This window comes from Pogoniulus pusillus, chromosome 13 (assembly GCF_015220805.1).
Source record: "Pogoniulus pusillus isolate bPogPus1 chromosome 13, bPogPus1.pri, whole genome shotgun sequence".
Taxonomy (NCBI): Eukaryota; Metazoa; Chordata; class Aves; order Piciformes; family Lybiidae; genus Pogoniulus; species Pogoniulus pusillus.
Window position 1 is genome coordinate 10,074,950 of NC_087276.1, and position 15,895 is coordinate 10,090,844.

The 15,895-nt window shown below is 49.7% G+C and overlaps 1 long non-coding RNA gene across 2 annotated transcripts in view; it reads left to right on the plus strand.

The window, feature by feature from the left end:
- The window catches only part of LOC135180484 (uncharacterized), a 50,702-nt gene that overhangs the window by 8,004 nt on the left and 26,803 nt on the right, over positions 1–15,895 (plus strand). For both annotated transcript variants that reach the window (XR_010304443.1, XR_010304444.1), the window contains exon 2: positions 471–603. This is a non-coding gene — a long non-coding RNA (uncharacterized LOC135180484). The remainder of the gene's footprint in view (positions 1–470; positions 604–15,895) is intronic.

Here is a 15,895-nt window from a genome sequence, read left to right on the forward strand (position 1 = left end):
GATTGAGGAACAGAGGGATGGGGCTGGAAAGCAGAAGGGGCAGTGTCTTTCTGGGACAGCAGCCAGGGAAGAAGAGGCTTGAGCCTGGGGATGCCTCAGCTTGCTGCTGAAGATGCCATCCAGGGGCTGCAATCCCTTGCTGGGCAGTTGAGGCTCACCTGTGCTGGCTGCTCCTTCCCACAGGTGCCCCCTCTGCCTTCCTGCCTCTCAAGCTGTGGCAGTGCCCTTGGTGTGCAGAGGAGCAAGTGTCAGGCAGAGCCTTTGTGCCCTCCAGCCCTTTGCAGGAGCTGTGCCATCAGCTTCTCCCTGCTAGCAGCAGCCCCTGGCTGTGCAACACTGCCCTGAGCTTCGGCAAGTGTCTGAGTGAGCAGAGCCTGAGCTGGGCAGTGCCAGCCCTGAGCAGAACTGGTGCTGGCCCAGCTCAGAGCAAGACAGAGGTTTATATAGTAATCAAAATGCTCTCTTTACAGCCACCTGCACTGCTGTGATGTTTTCCAACCCAGCACATAGCAAGCAGTAACTGATAGCCTGGAGGAGAAGCTGGCTGTGTGGTGATGTGCAAGCTGCCTCTCACGTTAATCCAGCTGAGCTGTATGGATTCAGGTATTGATTTCAGCCTTGGATGTTGTTAGAACTCCTTGCAGGGATGATGGGCATGAAAGAACCTACAGAAGCTGGCATTGTCAATTGCTCAGGTTGCCACAGCTCAGGATGCACCTTCTTGCATCGTCTGGTTTTATGCAACCTCCTTCCAAAGAGCTTGAGCCTATCTGAGGGTGATTCCTCTACTTAATTACCCAATGTCTTTGAAAACTCAATTAAGAAGCCACCTGGCCTAGGGGATTTTATTGACCTGTCACTGGCTAATTCTGTTGAAAAGGTAATCTTTTCTGATTAGAATGAGTTGCTGCCCATTGCTTTGAAAACAAAATCTTGCTTGTCTCCAATTGTTGCCATCTTTACATTTCAGAAGGCAATGAGGGCAGTGTTTTAGTAGCAGCAGAGGAAATGCTCTCTGAAGAGTGAACTCCAATATATTACCAGTGTAGTTGAAAGGCAAAGCAGTGAGGAACTGGAAGCTTTGGTTTAGAGCCCTGGTTCAGCAACCATGTGAAAGAGCTTGAATATGGATGACAACATCATGAGACCACAGGATTTAGAGTCGATACTTTCTGTGCCCTAACAGAAGGGGATGTCCTGTGTCCTTCCATGTGCTTTGTCATGGGATCATAGAATGCTTTGGCTTGGAGTCCAGGCCTGCTGCAGTGACCAGGTTCTCCAACTAGATCAAACTGCTTAGAGCTCTGTCCAACCCAACCCTGGATGCTTAAGCTGAAATCCAAGCATTATCCCAACATTGCCAGGTCACCACTAAACCATGTCCTTCAACACCATGTCTACACAGCCTTTGTCTCTACATGGTTAAAGACTTAATCAATGCAGTCTGTTCCAGGCCTTGAGAATTCTTGAGAGGAAGGAATTTGTTCCTTATCTCCAACCTAAACCTCTTTCCTCTTGTCCTGTCTTTTGTTACTAGCGAGAAAAGACCAACCCCTACCTGGCTCCAAGCTCCTTTCAGGGAACTGCAGACAACCAGGAGGTCTCCTCTCAGCCTCCTTTTCCCCATGCTGAGCAGTCCCAGTTCCCTCAGCTGCTCTTCACCAGCCCTGTTCTCTTGACCTTTCCCCAGCTTCTTTGCTCTTCTCTGGATTCACTCCAGCCCCTCAAAATCATTCTCGTAATGAGGAGGCCAAAACTAAACCCAGGAGTTGAGGTATGGCCTCACCAGTACCCAGTACAGAGGTCAAATCATAGAACCACAACATCATTTTGGTCTAGAAAGGACCTCCCAAGATCATCCAGTCCAACCATTTTCTGCCTCTACCAAGTCTGTTACTAACTTGTGTCCCTCTGCACCACATCTCTGCCTCTTTTAAACCCCTCCAGAGGTAGGCTTTCATCCACCTCCCCAGGAGCCTGTTCATTGCTTTCTATCCCATTTTCCATCTGTTCTTGCCTTTTTAAAACCTCTTTTGAAGTGTCACACCCTAAGAGCCCTCAGTCTCTTTCCTTTCAAGGCTTAAATATGGTGATGATGCTTTTGGAATTATCTGAGTTGCATGAAACCTCAGTTTACCAGACAGCAATGTGAGATGCTGAGTGCACCCTCAGCAGGTTCACTGATGACACAGAACTGGGGGAAGGCAAGGTGGTGTGTGTGCCCTGCTTTAGCAGATCATCATGAAGTTCAATAAGTAGAAGTGCAAGGTCCTGCAGCTGGGGAGGAATAACAGCAGACACCAGTACAGGTTGGGGCTGCCCTGATGAAAAGCAGCTCTCTGGAGAAAGCCCTTGGAGTGCTGGTGGGCAGCAAGTTCTGCCTGGGCAGCAGTGTGCCCTCGTGGCCAAGAGAGCCAATGGTATCTTGGAGGGCAGCAAGGAAAGTGTGGCCAGCAGGACTAGAGAGGTTATTCTTCCCCTCTGCTCTGGTGAGACCACACCTGGGATACTGTGTCCAGTCTGGGGCTCCCAAGTTCAAGAGACAGGAGTCTCTTGATAGTCCAATGGAGGCTGTGAGGGTGATGAAGGGACTGGAACATCTGTGCTGTGAAGAATGAGAGCCCTGGAGCTGCTTAGTCTGGGTGGGCAGAGGCTGAGAGGGGATCTGAGCAATGTCTACAAATATCTGAGGGGTGGGTGTCAAGTGGAGGGGGCCAGTCTCCTTTTGGTGGTGCACAGCAGTAAGCCAAGGAGCAATGGATACAAACTGGAGCAGAGGAGATTTCAGCTCAACACGAGGAGAAACTTCTTTAGAGTGAGGGTGCCAGAGCCCTGGAGCAGGCTGCCCAAAGAGGTTGTGGAGTCTCCTCCTCTGGAGACTTTCAAACCTACCTGGATATATTCCTGTGTGGACTACCCTAGTGGATCCTGCCTTGGCAGGGGGGGTTGGACTGGATGATCTCTGGAGTTCCCTTCCAACCTTTAAAGATCTGTGATTCTGGTGCTTCTTTTAGGCTATGTTGGATTAAAAACCTGTTTACCTCTTAACGCCTCCTTATCCACCCGAGTCCTTTAATAAGAACTGCTGTTACCAAAGAAAGACTAAGCCTACCTCCATTGGCTCCTTCCAGCAGCTAATTTAGCAAAATCACATTTAAATGAGTCCCAGATGAGAGACTCAGAGTTCACTTTTTTCACCCTCCCCCTTTTAATAGCCACGTTAGTCTTCCTGCATGCTAAAATGCCATCAGTGCCTCTTTTACTCTTCAGACAGCAGACAGCTATTATCTATCAACCAGGGCATTCTATTCCCAGCCTCACCTTGGGGAATTACCCAGTTGTCTTGGCATGGCTTTGAGCTGAAAGGCAGGCTTTTGAAATGGGATCATTTATATTTATATAGTGCTTGGGTGTCCTTTATCAAAGGAGGCTTGCTTAAAAAAAAAGGTGGGGGGGGGAGAGTTTCTTTCAACCAAGTTAATTTCCAAACCTCAAGGAATTCAAGGCAAATAAGATGCTGGTTTTATTCAGGGTGAAGGCTTTGAAAGAAAGCAAAAATTGGTTTAATGTTGCAGCTTATGACAACCCCAAGCAGTGCTACAGGCTGGGGACTGGGTGGCTGGAAAGCAGCCAGGAGGAAGGGGACCTGAGGGTACTGATAGATAGTAGACTGAATATGAGCCAGCAGTGTGCCCAGGTGGCCAACAGAGCCAATGGCATCCTGGCCTGCATCAGGAACAGTGTGGCCAGCAGCACAAGGGAGGTTATTCTGCCCCTGTACTCAGCACTGGTCAGGCCACACCTTGAGTGCTGTGTCCAGTTCTGGGCTCCTCAATTCAAGAGAGATGTTGAGGTGCTGGAATGTGTCCAGAGAAGGGCAATGAAGCTGGTGAGGGGCCTGGAGCACAGCCCTGTGAGGAGAGGCTGAGGGAGCTGGGGGTGTGCATCCTGCAGAAGAGGAGGCTCAGGGCAGACCTCATTGCTGTCTACAACTACCTGAAGGGAGGCTGTAGCCAGGTGGGGTTGGGCTCTTCTGCCGGGCAACCAGCAACAGAACAAAGGGACACAGTCTCAGGTTGTGCCAGGGGAGGTCTAGGCTGGATGTTAGGAGGAAGTTGTTGCCAGAGAGAGTGATTGGCATTGGAATGGGCTGCCCAGGGAGGTGGTGGAGTCACCACCCCTGGAGGTGTTGAAGCAAAGCCTGGCTGAGGCACTTAGTGCCATGGTCTAGATGACTGGCTAGGGCTGGGTGCTAGGTTGGAGTGGATGATGTTGGAGGTCTCTTCCAACCTGGTTGATTCTATGATTTCTTCCTTCTCCCCATCCTGAATCTCCCTCTTCCTGTTCAGTTTATCTCCACTTGTCCTGTTCCAACAAGCTCTGCTCAAAAGTCTGTGCCCAGCTTTCTGCTTGGCTCCTTTAGGCACTACAAGGCCACCAGAAGGTCTCCCTTGAGCCTTTTCTTCTCCAGGCTGACCAAGCCCAATTCTTTCAGCCTGGCCTCACCACAGAGGGCTTCCAGCCCTGCCAGCATTGCTGTGGCCTCCTGGCCCTGCTCCAAAAGGTCCCTGTCTGTGCTGTGCTGAGGACTGCAACTTGTAGCTTCATGTTCTGTGAGTTCAGTACAATGACCACAGTAAGAACCCAAAGGTCCCATTTCTGGTTCTGTCCTTGACCTACACTACCTCAGCTGTGGGAAGCAGCACCCGAGTCCTTCATCACTTGCAAACCATGAGTACAAATGGTGCATTTCTGTTGAGGTGAATTTTATTTCTAACAGAAATGCCACATTTCACATGGATTGGCCATCTCAGGTCCCCTTGGACGTTGGTGTCATCTCAGCAGTCTCTGAAAAAGGCCTCTTGGGCAGCCAGCAGAACTTCAGTGAATTCTTTGTCTGCCATTCCTTGCCCAGAGATAGATTTGATGAATTCTTCTGAATTCTGGTTGCCAAAAATTCAGGTTGTCATGAGCCATGAAGAGCAATTTCTGCCCCAAAAGGATTGTCAAGGCCTCTCCCACACTACCCAGAGCAGTGGTGAAGTCCCTGTGCCTGGAGAGGTTTCAAAGCTGCAGTGCTGAGGGCCATGATTTAATGGTAACCTGACACTGCTGGGTTAATGGTTGAGCTTGATGATCTTAAAGGTCTCTTCCAAGCAAAACAATTCCATGGTTTTCATATTTCAGAGGAAAAATACTGATTGATTTTGTTTCCCATTCCAACTGGTTGTGTTCCTGGTGTAACCATGCTCATATATGAACTGGTAGTATTGGCCATGGAGCTCTGGTGAACCATGGCAAATTTGCTTTGGCAGATGCTGACATCCATATACTAGAGAAAAGAAAATGCAGCAGTATCTTGCTACAAAGAGAGACTTTGCTGGCCTTGCCTTTCCTGCCCACTGGATTTCTGTGACCACTTCCATGCTTTAAAGCCTTTATGGTTTACTTGTTGGTTACCATCAGGACAATCTGCTTGCTGAGCTGGTACCTGCTTGTTGAGATCTTTGATCAGAGGGCTGGAGTGGATGGTCCCTTATGGGGACAGGCTGAGAGAGCTGGGATTGTTCAGCCTGGAGAAGAGAAGGCTCTGGGGCAACCTTAGAGCAGGCTTCCAGTACCTGAAGGAGGCTACAGGAATGCTGGGCAGGGACTTGTAGTGATAGGATGAGGGGGAATGGATGGAAGCTTGAGGAGAGCAGATTGAGACTGGAGATCAGGAAAAAAATCTTTCCAGTGAGGGTGATGAGACACTGGAACAGGTTGCTCAGGGAGGTTGTGGATGTCCCTTCCCTGGAGATGTTCAAGGCCAGGTCTGATGAAGCCTTGAGCAACCTGGGCTAGTGGGAGATGTCCCTGCCCATAGCAGGGAGATTGGAACTGGGTGATCTTTCAGGTCCCTTCCACCCCAAACTGCTCTAGGAATCTCAATGAGTCCTGCTTGCAGGACAGAAGCTCCCTCCCATGGTGTCTGCTCTGGGGAAGCCAGAGAAGTCTCCTTCTCTCCTTGTTTTTGGGGGTTCTTTCATGTCTTCAATACCATGCTAGCAGTGGAGCTCCATGTCTTGCCTTTTAGAGGAGGTTCTTTGTTGATGGCTTCCAGCTACACCAGCTGGGTTGAGGCACAATTAGTGACAATCCATGGTTTTGACTTTTGGACTGATGCACTCTTTGGAATTTTATTAATCAGAAGAGACTATTTATCTTGTTCCCCTGGGCACCACTAATGACTAATTAAAATCCATAATTAACTGGAGCACAACCATCAGATAGTGCAAGGCAGCAGATACGCAGCTCCCAGCTGGTGGAAGAGCATTTCCCTTTCACTTCCACCCTGAGGGCTGGCCTGAGTTGGAGGTCACAAAAAGAACCTCTTATTGACTGTTTGCCAGAAGTGTGGCCAACACAACAGGTTGAGGGAGGTTCTTGCTCTCTGCTCTGCCCTAGTGAGGCCACAGTTGGAGTTCTGAGTCCAGTTCTGGGCTCCCCAGTTCTAGAGAGACAGGGAACTCCTGAGGAGAGTCCAGGGGAGGCTGCAAAGCTACTGAGGGATTGGAGCAGCTCTGTGAGGAGCAAAGGCTGAGAACCCTGGGGCTGGTGAGCCTGGAGAAGAACAGCCCCAGAGGCCATCTGAGAAATGCTCAGCAAGAGCTAAAGGAGCTGTGGGGGGCAAGAGGCTGGGGCCAGGCTCTTGTCAGTGATGCCCAGGGACAGGACAAGGGGCAATGGGCACAAACTGGCAGCCAGGAGGTTCCATCTGAGCAGGAGGAGAAAGCTGTTTGTTGTGAGAGTGCTGGAGCCTGGAGCAGGCTGCCCAGAGAGGTTGCAGAGTCCTCTCCTGTGGAGCACTTCCAATCCCACCTGGACATTGTGCTGCTGGGCAAGCTGCTGTTGATGCCCTGCTTTAGCAGGGGGGCTGGACTGGATGATCTCCAGAGGTCCCTTCCAGCCCTCACCACGCTGGCATTCCATGAGAATGGCAGCACTGAGATGAAATAGAAAGTGATGTAAATCTATGTGTTTCTGCTGCTCTTCCTGGCCAGGCTGGGCTTTGCAAGAGGCAGCTCTGCTCTGGGCTTGTGATTTGCTGTAAAACCAACAAATGTGTTGGTTTTAAACCAGAGCTGCTGAAAATGTGCCACAGTTTCAAACAATGATGCGGTTTTTTGGTCTAGTTGAGCCTATGGTTGGACAAATCAATCCACAGCAGGCTGAAGCAGGAAGAGCATCGGGGGGAAACAACTCCTAAATTAGCTGTGGTATTAGAAGAATAATTAAGCAGTATTTACCTACAGTTATATCCAATAAGTTTTTTTTTCCTGTTTTATTTTAATGCTGTGATTAATTAAATTCTGAGAGTCCCTCCTAGTCTCTGTATATATTAAACATGGAAATTAATTTTCCCCCAACAACTCATTAAGGTCCTGAAGCGCTGCGGATCTGGCTTTTAATCACTTCTCCTTCCCCTGGCGTTGTAAATCTTTCCACACACATCAATCAGTCTGAGCTCTCAACATGGGGAGCTGCAGATGGTGGCCAAAGCTCCTCTGATCTTGCCCAGCCTGCTCCAGCTCTCTGCCTTTTGAGAAATGATAAAAAAAAAGCCAACAGTTCCAAATGGAACCTTTTCAATTGGGTTTTTGAACACTGGGATTTAGCCATCTACCAGGTGGGACTGAAAGGGAGAGTTTCACACACTCAGAAGGCAGCACTCCTGATGTAGACAGGACAGAAGAAGGGGACACAGTCTCAAGTTGTGCTGGGGGAAGCACAGTCTGGATGTTAGGAGGACGTTGTGCCAGAGACAGTGATTGGCATTGGAATGAGCTGCCCAGGGAGGTGGTGGAGTCACCATCCCTGGAGGTGTTGAAGCAAAGCCTGGCTGAGGCACTTAGTGCCATGGTCTGGTTGACTGGATAGAGCTGGGTGCTAGGTTGGACTGGATGATGTTGGAGGTCTCTTCCAACCTGGTTGATTCTATGACACACAGTCTCTTCTGGGGACAGGAGGCTGAGGGGAGACCTTCTGGCTTGCTTACAGCTCCCTGACAGGAGGCTGAAGCCAGGTAGGGGTTGGTCTCTTCTCCCAAGAAACAAGTGACGGAACAAGAGGGAATGGCCTCAGGTTGCTACAGGAGAGGTTTAGGTTGGCTATTAGAAGAAAATTCGTCACTGAGATGGCACTCAAACACAGGCAGAGGCTGCCCAAGTATCAGGTTGAATCCCCAACTCTGAAGGTGTTTAAGACTCAGAGCTGTGGTGCTGAGGGACAGGGTTTAGCAGCAGCCTTGGTAGAGTGGAGAATGTTGGACTGGGGGTGTTCAAACGATGTGAATGTTGTCATCAGATGATTTAATGGGCATGAATGTGTTGGATTGGTGGTTGGACTTGATCTTAAAAATTATTTCCTACCAAAATCTTTCTATGATTCTATTTCCCAGTGCTCTCATGCTTCAATCCAGTATTTGCCAGATGTTTGTGTGGAATAGTTTTATTTTCAAGTTTTATATTCATTTTAATTGTAGTCTTATTGAAATGCAGAAATGCTTCTGTCTCTTGCATAAAATAGGTGAGCTCTGTTCTCATCTAGACAAGGAAATCTGGATTTAAGTCAGAGCTCTGAAAGCTGAGCCCTGGAGGAGCTGGGCCTGGGGCACAAAGGCTCTGCCTGACACTTGCTCCTCTGCACACCAAGGGCACTACCACAGCTCTGCCCCACCTTGGGAGGCAGGAAGGCAGAGGGGGCACCTGTGGGGAGGAGCAGCCAGCACAGGTGAGCCTCAACTGCTCAGCAAGGGATTGCAGCCCCTGGATGGCATCTTCAGCAGCAATCTGAGGCATCCCCAGGCTCAAGCCTCTTCTTCCCTGGCTGCTGTCCCAGAAAGACACTGCCCCTTCTGCTTTCCAGCCCCATCCCTCTGTTCCTCAATCCAGCTCCTGAATGTGGTTCCCATCCGCTGCTGAGCACAGTCTGGGACTTGCCCAGTGCCTGCTTTCAGCATTAGTGGTGCCACCCTTTCCCTCAGGGGTTGGGTTCCATGTTGGTCTGTGCCTCTATCCCATGGTATTGTTCTTCTTTCCATCTCAGCTGAGTTAGTTTCTTTCCCACCCATCCAGTCTCTTTCTCTCTTCTTCCCTTTCTCTTCCCTTTGGGAAGGCAGAGGGCTTCCTGGAGAGCCTCTGGTACTCAGCTGGTGGCCTGCCCAACCCTGACCCTTGACTCTATCAGAAATGGGTGCTGCTTTGGCCTCTGCCACTTAGCTCCCTCCTTCCCCTTCACTTGGCACAATGTGAGGTGGCACCAACTTCTGCATGGGGGCAAGGAAAATGCATTTCCCAGGCTCAAATGGAACCTGGCTGTTGTAAAAGGAGTCAGAGGCTGGTAGATGTCCTTCCATGTGTTAACACCACAGCAAGGTGCATCCAGAACTCATTTTTCTCTTGGGTAAACATTCCTGGAGGCAGCTGAATGCTGGTGAGTTGAGACAACCTCTGTTTAGTACAACATTTGAATTACTTCAGTAATTGCATTCTTTAAACCTGTTAATTTTCATCTCCTGGAAACTGGGTGAAGGCTGCTAGAGCTGTCCAGGAGCTTTTGTTTGACTGTAGGATGGAAGAGGTGAAATCCCAGCTGGATGCAGTATGAAGGGATGGCTGAATTTCCAGCAAGTCTTTCCACACTAATTAGCTCCCCAGAGGAAGGAGATTTAAGCAGAGAGAGACAGCTTTGCTCTCCTCCTCCATTGGCAGTCAGGGAGTGTAGAGCTTAAAATCTCAAGCCACAGCTGATTGCCATCAATGATTAATTTGCTATTTATGGGATAGCAGATATTTGGTGTACCATGAGCATGTTTCATGAAGGCTTTCAAGACCAGATTGCCATGGAAAAACCTGCTTCCTGGGGCCAGCACTGGTCAAAAACTTCCCAACAACTCAATATGTAGGCTCGTGGTACTTTGAGGTTGGATTCACACAGCATACAGGACAACTGTCCTGTGGCATGGTCCATCTCTTCTCCTGTCTATCAGGTGATAGAGCAAGATGAAATGGCCTCAAGCTGCACCAGGAGAGGCTTAGGCTGGAGATTAGGAAACAATTCATGGCTGCAAGAGTGGTCAGGAATGGGAGCAGGCTGCCCAGAGAGGTAGTGGAGTCACCACCCTTGAAGGTGTTCAAGAGACAATCACAGAAACATTCAGGTTAGCTAAGTCTCTGAGGATCACCAAGCCCAACCCTACTGTACAAGGTGCACCTTAAACCATACCCCCAAGCACCACATCCAAACAACTTTTAAGTACATCCAGGCTGGGTGACTCCACCACCTCCCTAAGCAGCTCATTCCAGTGCCTGACCACTCCTGCTGGGAGAAGATTCTTCCTAATGTCCAGTCTAAACATGTGGATGTGATTTAACAGCCACAGTGGTGTTGGGTTGATGGTTGAACTTGATAATCTTAGAGGGCTTTTCTAACCAAACCAATTCTGTGATGTCAAGGACAGACCTTAGAAATCTTTCTTTGATGGGCACCAGACAGAATCATGTAATGCCAATTTGAGTTGGAGGGGACTTTAAAGGCTGCCTCATCCTCCTGCCTTGCTTCTGGCCTCGCTGGGGATGCCTAGCCTGGCCAAGGGTGGGTTTTGCATTGCATTCAGAGAGCAAAGTGCCCTGGAGCTGAACCCTGTAGGTACATTGTCCAAGCAAAGATAGTTGCTGTGAAGCTGCTGGCTTGGGGCTGTTTTTCAAGTATTGGAAGCAATCCAAATCAGCAGGGAGATTTCAGAGTGCTTGGTTGAGGGGGTGCTTAGAATCCGAGACTGGTTCAGGCTGGAAGGAACTTTTAAAGGTCTTCTAGTGCAACCCCCCTGCAGTCAGCAGGGACAGCTGCAGCTAGGACAGGTTGCTCAGATCCCCACACAAATTGACCTGGAGTGGTTCCAGGGATGGGACATCATCTACCTCTCTGGGCAATCTGGGCCAGGGTCTCACCACCCTCATGGTAAAACATTTCTCCCTTCTCTCCAGCCTGAATCTCCCTCTTTTAGTTCAAACCATCCCCTCTTGGCCTGTCCCTTTGCAATTGCCCCAGCTGTGGCTCAGGAGTTAAATGACCAAGAGAATTACACAACTTTAGAGGTTGGAAGGGAGCTCCAGAGATCAAGTCCAACCTCCCTGCTAAGGCAGAATCACCCAGGGTAGTTTGCACAGGAATGCATCCAGGTGGGTTTTGAAAGTCTCCAGAGGAGACTCCACAACCTCTCTGGGCAGCCTGCTCCAGGGCTGTCACACTCACTCTAAAGAAGTTTCTCCTCGCGTTGAGGTAAAGGATGTGAGCTGTTCCTCAGGAGCTGGGAATGCTGAGGAGCTAGACCACCCTTCTCCAGCCTTGCTTGGGCTGTGGGGACCAAGCACCATGACTCTTAGAGCATGGCAGAAATGTATTAACCTCAGGAAATGGGAAGTGCTCCAGAAAAAGCTGCTCAAACCATACTGTCCTTCATTGCATGGTGCCTCTGTCCAGAGAAGCAAAGAACTGGTTGGGTTGGAAAAGCCCTCCAAGATCAAGTCCTACCATCAGCTCAACACTGCCATGGCCACTAAACCATGTCCCACAGTGCCATGACTCTATGTTTTTTTTGAACACCCCCATGGGTGATGACTACCACCTGGGTATGGATTTTAGTGCTAGCTCTGCAGACCACATTGTGCAGCTCCTCTCTGGCTGGTTGGGTGAGAAAAATGCTCCTATTGGCTCTGATGCAATTCCTGGGTTTAAGGCTGAACCAGGGGGCTTATGGGCAGCTGTGGGTGCTGAATGCAGGTCCTCTAGGTTTTGGTTGCCTGGTTGTCTTCCAGTCTGGTAGCTGGGCAGAGAGCCCTCACTTAAAGAAGCAAAGAGGAATTAAGCAGATGAGCTTAATTATGGAGCCTATCAGTTTCACAGCTAAAGCTCTGTGTCCTTCCTGCTCTACTAGGCATTGAGTAGGAACCAGCTCTTGCTTTTCTTCTGCTGGCCCAACAGCATCCACTGTAGTCATGCTGCTGAGCCATTGGCTCTTGGGAGTTGAGGGGAAGGACAACCATGGGTCCTAGGGAGAGCAAAGAGGGCTTTCATGTATGGAGAGATGAGAAACAGGGGCTGAAGCCCAGGAGACCTGATCTAGTTGGTGTCATCCCTGCTAACTGCAGGGAGGTTGGCCAAGGTGACCTTTGAGGTCTCTTCCAACCCACAATGCCATCTATGAGACCAAATGACTTTGTGGAATCTTCAGAGAATCATAGAATGTCTGGGTTGGACATCAAGTCCAACTCCCCTGCAGCCAGCAGGGGCATCCTACACTAGATCAAGTTGCTCAAAGCCCTATCCAGCCTCAGCTTGAATATTTCCAGGGATGAGGCCCAAACCACCTCCCTGGGCAACCTGTTCCAGTGCTCCCTCATAGTAAAGAACCTGTTCCTAACATCACTTGGGGCTTGGAGGTGTGGAGAAGCACCAAGGGTTGGTTTTTCTCCTTTTGGGAGTGAACCAAGGAATGTGCTCCCCAATGCATGAGCTGTCAATCTTCCCAGCTTCATTTTGGGCTCAAAAATGAGGGGTTCTGCCTGAGAGCAGATGCTTGGGTAGCTTTTGTGTGGCATGGTGAGAGGCAATCACGGAGCCTGCTGAGGAGTTCCGTGGTGCCTTGCTGTGGCTCCTGATAAAAGGCTTAAAGATGTAATATGTGAGTTGGATTTTCTCTTTCTTTGCTCAGGGTACACTGTGGCAAGCTTAATTCTTACAAAGCAACATCTGCAGCATCTGGTCAATGCCTTACCCCTGTGGAAGCTGCAGGGTGAAGCAAAAGTTCTCAGTAATTCTGCTTGTTTCTCCATTAAAGAGACTGAGGGTTACAAAAATCACCATCTTTGCAGTGGGGAACCAGACCTCTTGTGCAGAAACTTTGAGTTATTAATTGGCAGTTGATTACGAGGTGGTTTAATGGCCATGGTGGTCTTGGGTTGGTGATTGGACTCAATGGTCTTAGAGCTCTTTTCCAACCAAAACAGTTCTCTGAAATTCAAGGTGTTGTTAAAAGCTAGGCTTTGCTGTAGATGGAAAGGAGGTAGTAACCTTGCCTATGAGGGTGCAAAAGAGACTTGGAGGTGTTGGTTGCTGAGCAGCTCCCCAGGAGCCAACAGTCCTTTCTGCAGCCCAGCAGGCAGCTGTGTGCTGGGCTGCAGCCAGAGGAGTGTGGGCAGCAGGGCAAGAGGGGATTCTGCCCTTTGGCTCTGCTCTGCTGATACCTCATCTCCAATCCTGCCTGCAGCTCTGGTGTTCCCAGTACAAGGAGGACACAGAGCTGCTGGAAAGAGGCCAGAGGAGCCCACAGAGATGTTCCAAAGGTTGGAGCAGCTCTGCTGAAAGGACAGGCTGAGGGAGCTGGGGGTGTGCAGCCTGGAGAACACTCCAGGAGGACCGTAGAGCTGCCTGACAATAGCTGAGGGCATCCTGCAGGAAGGCTGCAGAGGGACTTTTGCTGAGGATGTCTAGAGATAGGACAAGGGGGAATGGTTTGAAACTGAGACCGAGGAGGATTAGACTGGAGATGAGGAAGAAGTTCTTCAGTGTGACTCTGGAATGGACTGCCCAGGGAGGCTGTGGATGCCTCCTGCCTGGAGATATTCAATACCACACTGGATGAGACCTTGAGCGGCTGAGTTTAGTTGAGAGGTGTCTCTGGGCATAGTGGGGAGGTTAGAGCAGATGATCACTGAGGTCCCTTCTAATCTGAGCCATTCTATGAAAAGTCCCTGAGCAATGCAGGTAGGGCATGGGGAGGGCAGGCACTTGGCTCTGCATCTGCTGGAGCTGGCATGTTCACAGCAAATAGCTACTCCTTGCCTGAGCTATAATTATCTGACTTGGAGTTCCATTAAACTGCAGTTCATTTTAATTTCTGATCAAAATTGGATAATAAAAATTGGATCTTTTTCTAATGGCACATTATTATCTCACAGATAGAGTAATTCAGCTTCTTAATTATTCCAAGGCACCCAGGGCTTCCTTTCTTTAAGAAGAAGAAAATCCATGTTTCTTTTTCTCCATAATCTTGTCTAAGATTAGCAGTTGTCGTCACCCTAGGTCTTGTGTAACTGTATTATGTTGGTTCAAAGCCTGCTTTGGGATCCCTCTCTTGGAGGAAAACAACAGCTTGGTGGCCATGGGACGTGCAGGGTATGCCAGGAAGATGTTGAAGTCATAAGAGCCCGCCACAGGGACAGAGAAGACCCAACAGTCCCTCAGCCTCAGGTGGATGGATGCTAGTGCACCCAGTTCAGGTCCTGTGTCTGAAGGAAGAAGCTACCCGAAATGCTCTGGACTCTGCAGTTTAAGGCATAGGGAACTACTGGAGAGAGTCCAGGGGAGGCTGCAAAGCTGCTGAAGGGGCCTGGAGCAGCTCTGTGAGGAGCAAAGGCTGAGAGCCTGCAGAAGAGCAGCCCTAGAGGGCAGCTGAGCAATGCTTGGGAAGAGATACAGGACCTGTGGGGGGCAAGAGGCTGGGACCAGGTTCTTGTCACTGGTGCCCAGGGACAGCACAAGGGGCAATGGGCACAAACTGGAACTCAGGAGGTTCCATCTGAGCAAGAGGAGAAAGTTGTTTGGTGTGAGGGTGCTGGAGGCTTGGAGCAGGCTGCCCAGAGAGGTTGTGGACTCCTCTCCTGTGGAGCACTTCCAATCCCACCTGGGCATTGTGCTTCTGGGCAAGCTGCTGTTGATGCCCTGCTTTAGCAGGGGAGGTCAAACTAGATGGTGTACAGAGGGAGGTTGGACTGGATGGTGTCCAGAGGTTCCTTCCAACCTCCACCATCCCTCACAGATGGGGATTCTGTGACTCTTACATTTGATACAAACTGATACCAATGATGATGTTCTCTGCAGGGCTGCTCACAGAAGGGAGAGAAGAATTTCTCCGTTAATAGTCTGCTGTTACAAACTGAAGGGACCTTTGTGTCCAGAGGCAGGAATGCAGTGATCTGAGAGGCAAACCTTGGGTGCACATAGAGGTTGTGTAGCAGAGATCAAAAACCTGTTTCAGGCCAAGGTGTTTTGAGCTCTAGCTTTACTATGAGAACTATTGTTGTCCTGAGTAACACACAATGGGATAAGCATATGGCCTCAGGTTGAACCAGGAGAGGTTTGGGTTGGACATGAGGAACAACTTCTTCCCAAAAAGAATTTTCAGGCTCTGACCCAAGCAATCCAGGGCAGTGGTGGAATCCCCATCCCTAACAGGGATATCAGAACCATGGAAATGTGGTGCTGAGTGATGTGGTTTAGTGGTGACCTGGGTACAGGCTCACGGATCTTGGGAATCTCTTCCCACCTAAATACTTCTCTGATTCCATGCCAAGCTAAATGAAGGAGTTTTGGAGCTGGGAGCTCCAGCTGTGCTGGGTGTTCAGTGGGTCTCAGTGGCTAGAAGTGCTGTGCAGAGCCAGCTGTCAGCCAGCAAACTGACACCCACCAACTCCCCCCGCTTCAAATGACTCTGAGCAGAACATGCTTCATCAGCTCGGCAGCTTTCATTGCCTCTCTCTTCAGTCACAGGCAGACAGAGGACAAATGAAACAAAAAAAGCCCTGCTGAGCACGTTCTACATTGCAGCCTCTCAGTGCAATATGGAATTCAGACAGAATCCAGCTGGGAAAATCCCCCCTGCAGCTGATATTCACACACTGGCTCTTCTGCTCAAGCTCTTTGCTCTGCCTAGCCCTTTGGCACCTATTACTGCAACAGGTTCTGACAGCCTCAGCTTTTTCCCAGCCAGAAAAGTGCCTCTTTCTTCTGTGCCAAAATGTCCAGCAGAAAGGGCTTTGCTAACTGCAGCTATGAGGGTAAGGGTAGGGTCCTG